Source organism: Dipodomys ordii, unplaced genomic scaffold (assembly GCF_000151885.1).
Source record: "Dipodomys ordii isolate 6190 unplaced genomic scaffold, Dord_2.0 Scaffold15, whole genome shotgun sequence".
In the NCBI taxonomy this organism is placed as follows: domain Eukaryota; kingdom Metazoa; phylum Chordata; class Mammalia; order Rodentia; family Heteromyidae; genus Dipodomys; species Dipodomys ordii.
In genome coordinates, this window is record NW_012267231.1 from 509,823 (window position 1) to 515,690 (window position 5,868).

Here is a 5,868-nt window from a genome sequence, read left to right on the forward strand (position 1 = left end):
CCCGCGGTACCTTCCTGCCTAGCCAGCCTCCCAGGGCTTCTTTGCGTCCTGAGCCAACTCCATCTTAGGATTGAAGCGGATTCTGAAACAGTCTGTCCGCAGCGGCCTTCACGCTGCTCGCAGTGTCCTCTGCCGTCCCCCAGCGTCCAGCGCTGTGGCCAGCTAGGTGAGCTGGACGGCTCGCTGGGTCACGGCTGTGGCTGGAGGGACCCACCGACCAAGGCGGACAGCGGGAAGGGGGCAGGCGTGGAGGGAAAAGTCAGGTCCCGCGTGGTCAGCCCGCAGGGCCTGTCCACATGGGCAGTGACCAGGCTGGAGATGGGCTGCGATGGTGGAGCCCTGGGATGGGGCCAAGATGGAGATAATGGCTTAATTAAGCCTGGAGCTCAGTTAGAAACTGATGTGGGCCGGACAGAGCCTTGATGCTGCGGAGCCTCGGCTCATTCGGTGCTGATCCCCGCAGTCTCGGTGATAATGCCCGAGCCCGCAGCCTGCTCCACACGGGCTCTTCCTGGCCAGGGCGGCCAGTGTTGATGCTTCGGTGGAATGCCACCTATGCTGGCCTCTGTTCTTCCTTGATAATTCATCACCCGTGGTCGCACAGGATGGGAAGCAAAGAAGCACCCGCTGTATAACAACTATTCAAAGAATAAAAAGATGGAACCATTCCGAAGCTCTAGCGCCTTCCAGGCCCAGGGCAACGTCTCCACCTAGTGGCTGCCTGCAGTTCCACCACAGAAACCAGGCCCTTCCAGGCCGGAGCCCGAAGGGAAACGAACCACGCCCCTCCTAAATCACACTGAGCAGGACAGGGATTGCCTCCTGGACAGCCAACTGTGCCGAGACACTCGCTCACGCCTCCAGTGCAGAGGTCCCCCGGACCCTCTCTGGTGACAGAAGCTCCCCCCGGACCCTCTCTGGTGACAGAAGGTCCCCCTGACCCTCTCAGGTGACAGAAGGTCCCCCCGACCCTCTCAGGTGACAGAAGGTCCCCCCGACCCTCTCAGGTGACAGAAGGTCCCCCCGACCCTCTCAGGTGACAGAAGGTCCCCCCTGACCCCCTCCACCTTCGGGCCTGAATTCTCTGACTTCCTTAGCCTGGGTCCCGTGATCCTGCTTCAAAGCCGCAAAACAGCCTCTTGCCTCTGTCTGCACACTCCCCGTTCTTCTGGGTCACACCTCCAGCTGCCTCACCCCGCAAGGTCACCGGGGCTGTCCGGGACAACCTCCCCTGATCAACAGCCCCCTTAGCTGCAGCCGCAAAGCCATGTTCCCACGTTCGACGCTCCTCCGGTGCCGGTGAGGATGGGGTGTCTGCGGAGGGCCGCGCCCGGTCCACCGCGGGCCCGGGAGTCACCAGGAGCACGGTGCTGCGGGTGCAGCAGCAGGCCCACGTGCCCCCTGGCTTTGAAAGCCACACTCCGCAGAGCGACTCCAGCTGAGTTTACCTTCGCACTCTGGACGTCGGGTCCACCGTGGCGTGGCGCAGAACAACTCGGTGGACGTGTTCTGTGACCAGGTCTGATTTTCTTTCTCTTGCTCATGTTCTGAAGAGAACACTGGAACTGTTTGCCCTGGTCGATCTAGGAACCTGAGACCCGGAAAAACCAACAGGTGGAGCACTCAAGGTTTTATTGCTCGTATCGGATCATAGTTTTTCTATTTACACGGTCCACTATTTTTTCCCAAGTAGTTTCTCTCCAGTTGATCTTCATCTATGATCCAAGGAAGTCCCCAGGGATGTTCACGTCCCTGGGTCAGGGCGGCCATTCAATACCCAGGAAAGAAAAGCTTCAGTTCATCACCAACACAGTCCTTGTGAGATTACACGTGTTCAGTTTAAGCAAATGTAAGTAAGCCTGGAAATCAAATTAAAATGGGATACATTCCCTTTGCCCGAAGACTTTTCCCTCTACCTGAACCGGACAGCAAGCGTGTGTGACTACACAAGCCGCCCACCGCTTTGCCCTCCACAGACACCTTCTGTCCTTCCCCCATACGCCCAGGTAAAACCAGGGCGATTTCCTCATTTCTCAGAGAAGGACTTAATACATGAAATTAAACATCGGTAATCTTCAGGAAAAATGTGCAACCTTCCAGTCAGACTACACCTTCTTATGTTCAGGGGCCCTGCCAGTTTTGTGGCTGCAGGTGCGGTGTTCTATTCTGCGTGGGTCTTAGTTGTGTAATGTGAAGGTTTATCCATGTTGATAACAGCAGTCCACTCTTCCTCCACCAGCTCTGGGGAAGTCCCTGCTTGCCGGGCCGATTGCATGGCGTGGAGTCACATGACCAGGACGGAAGCCCCATCGGGGAGGGAGATTCGCACACCCAGTCACCCGTGCCGTCACCCTGCTACAGGGGTGTGGATTCGGGGCCCTGCATTTCCTCCCCAGCCTCCTTGGTTGCTCAGAGGGTACACTACCACTTGCGTCAGACTTCTAGCCCAACTTTTTGTGAATTGTTTTGGAGATGGAGTCGAGTGGCCTTTGCTGGCTGGTCTTGAACTATGATCCTCTGGGTCTCAGTCTTTTCGGATAGCTAGGATTATGCATGTGAGCCACTGGTGCCTTAATTTTTTTAGAGAACGAGCACTGTCGTACGGCTACTTAAAAGTGGCCGGTGTGTGTTGACCTCACATTGCATTTTTACCGGAGGTGTGGCACATGTTACTCAGACTGTGAGCTGGCTGAGCACCTGCCAGGACCCTGGGTCACACCAGACGGAGAACTCGAACCCCAGGGGTCGTCCAGTACTTACCCTGCGCTGCCTGACCCCCGTCGGAAGGTGGGAAGCTGTGCATCCTCGGTGGCTGCAGATCCCTTCCTGAGGATCTGCACCAGCCACTCTCCTCTGTGCGAGTCCTGTTATAGGAAAGTGGGAAAAGGGTCTACGTCTGAGTTTTGGGCTCAGGTCAGCGGGCTGGGTACCAGATTCTACCGTCAGCATGCTCACCTGGACCTCCAATCTTATTTGTAACACAGGAGAATAAGACCCTCCCAGCCCCCATACAGCTTGTGGTGAAGATTAAATGAAATATTTGCATGAGAAGTAAAAGCTCTTCCACAAGGGCTTAGAATAATGAACTAAAATGTGCTGGCGTGAAGCACCGGGTCTACCACGTTGCTGCGTGCCTCCCAGCGGCCGGACTCAGCTGGCTTGGGGCAAGCCCTGCAGTCACGGGGCTCCACCGCCAGGAAGACAGGAAAGAAGACAACTTCAACACCGTGGGACTTTCCAGATCTCTGCTTATATCCAGGGCTGCAGCGACAGCTTGAGTTTTGTTTCCAGAAGGTTTAAAAAAAGAAACACAATCGGTGAGATGTGTGAAAATGGTTCTTGAAATAACTTCCAGAGATGCTTGAATCAACACCCGGAGAACGGAGACGAAGGCCGAGCATGAGCTATCCGCGGCTCTGGCTTTCTCTGCGGAAAATGAGATCACTGCTAACCTAGATACAGCTCTTTGTGTTCCTTTCCGGGGCTGCATTTCCAGTGTCCGTTTCTGCCATGTTTGCTAGACATCTCAGTGGTCGCAAATGTGCAGATGTGTTTCAATCATGAGGACGTCTGTGGTGCTGACGGACGGAGCTTCCTCCCTTCCCAAGCCCGAGAGGTTTCTTGGTTTCTTTCTTCCTGTAATGCTCCAGTGCATCTCCACAGTCCTGACCTAAAAACGTGGCCCCAAAGCTACAAGAGTGAGCAACCGCCTGGACCATTACTCTTCATTATTTCCCTTTTGTTTTTTTCCTACTCAGCAACACTCACAGACTGACTGACGTACCGACCAACTCCACCCAGGGTCACCTCTTTCTGATAAATGCACTGTGGCTGCGTACCACCGCTGCGACCAGAAGGAGGCGTCGGTGTCCCCCAGTATTTTTGCACGAATGGCAATTGTAACTAGCCATCTGAAGGGTCAGAGCGGAAAGACGGACATTGGGGATACGTGGAGAGGATTTCCAAGGAGCATTTGAAAGTGATGGCGTTGAATTCATCCCTTTGTGCTCAAGCATGTGTCTACACATGTACACGTGCATCTATGTCACATCCATGGGCACAGACACACAGACTATAGACAGGTTCTGAGATAGTCGCTCTGTGTCGCAGAAGGTTTCACCTCTGTCCGTTTCTTGAGCACGCTCTGCCGCGGTGGCTCTCGGCGGCCCCAGGCCGGACGCCCCGGCTCTGAGCCCGTGTCACCAGCGGGGTGGATCCCACTTGCAGGGAACTTCCACGGGAGACGGGGAGGCGCCGTGGATGTGCGTTAACATGTGCACACGCCGAGGTCTCCACAGAAACTCCAGGATGGGGACCAAGGTGTCGATGGTGTCTGTCTGTGCGCTAGAGACAGAGGACATGGAGAAGAACATGTTGGGGGCATCTCGCATTGTGTTGATGGAATACCCTTACAGCATGCTCTCCCTCCTCCCAGCAGCTCACATGCGGCTCCTCGGCTGGAGTTTCCCCCTGCGTCTTGGCTTTCTGTATTTAAGGCACCCAGGCCCTTCGCCAGCTCAGGACGACGCGCCACTGTTCCCTGTTTCCTCTTTTGGTGGATGGTATTTAAAAAATTGTCTTGTCCAGTTACTGTTTGCTTTAAGTTCTGTCAGTGATTCGAGTGGAAACACATTACTGGAGGTAATAAGAGAAAAGAGCAAGAGAGGAAAAGAAATAGAAATGACAAAGACAGAGACAGAGACAGACAGACAGACAGAGACAGGCTGATAAGATGAAGAAAGTCAGGGGTTTTCCCAAGGACTTTTCAATTGCCAGAAGGACAAGAAAGCCGTCCTTTGAGCTGCGTGGAACGGAGAGTGATGAGCCCCAGCCTGTGAGTGGAGGGGGTTTGAGGGAAGACTCTGTTTTCCTGTGAGGGAGATGTGCACTCCTTTTTGTCCGATGGTTGACACTGATTTCGCATTTGGTGGCAATCCACGGAAGCCCCACCCTCCGGAGAAGCTTCTGATTTTTGGAGCCAAGGCTGGGGTCCTCTCTCCGCCTCTCTGAGTGAGGCACATCGAGAGGAAAACTTCACGTGACAATAAAAGAGAGGTAAAAAGGACCGTGGAACCCCCAAAACTTAAAACATTAAAACCAGGAAAAACAATGTATGACTCCAACACTAAGAACCCATAAAGCGCAGCGCAAACAGTACATCCAGGAGTCACCACCACGGCTGCAGCCCAAGAACCAGCCCCAAGTCCTCCAGGGCTCAGATGCCTGACTTGCAAAAGAAAAGGAAATCATGGTTCTTAACCAGGGTTTTGTAATCAAGTTTTGTAACCATCCTTCAACTGTCTATCCCAGTCATTCAGAGGTTTCTGTGGGGGGGGGGTGGAGAAGAGGAACAGAATTCATGGTCAGCAGGGAGAGGCTACCCCTAACCTCAGTAATGTCTGCAGAACACCTATGCACGCGTCTGCAGAACACCTATGCACGTGTCTGCGGAGGGCACTATGCCCGGGCCTTCTGAACACACTATGCACGCACCTGCAGGATGCTCTGTGCACGCGTCTGTGGAAGCAGATGGACTATGTTCTTTCTGAGGACCATCACTTCCCCTTCCTTCCAACAGGAGAGAGGGTTGAGACTCCCCCGTGCATTCTTGTGACCCCCCACTAGGGGGCAGCGTGTGCACGAGCAGCCGCAGCTCCAGGCACCGGCAGAGGGCGGCTTCCGGCCAGCAGGGGGAGCCACAGCTCCCCACCCGACGTCTGGATGGAAAATGACGGGGGCTCTCCGGCTGTCACCTGGCGCCTGGCTCTGCGTCTCACACCAGGACCGACACACTCACACACACACACTCACACACACACACACTCACACACACACACACTCACACACACACTCACTCACACTCACACA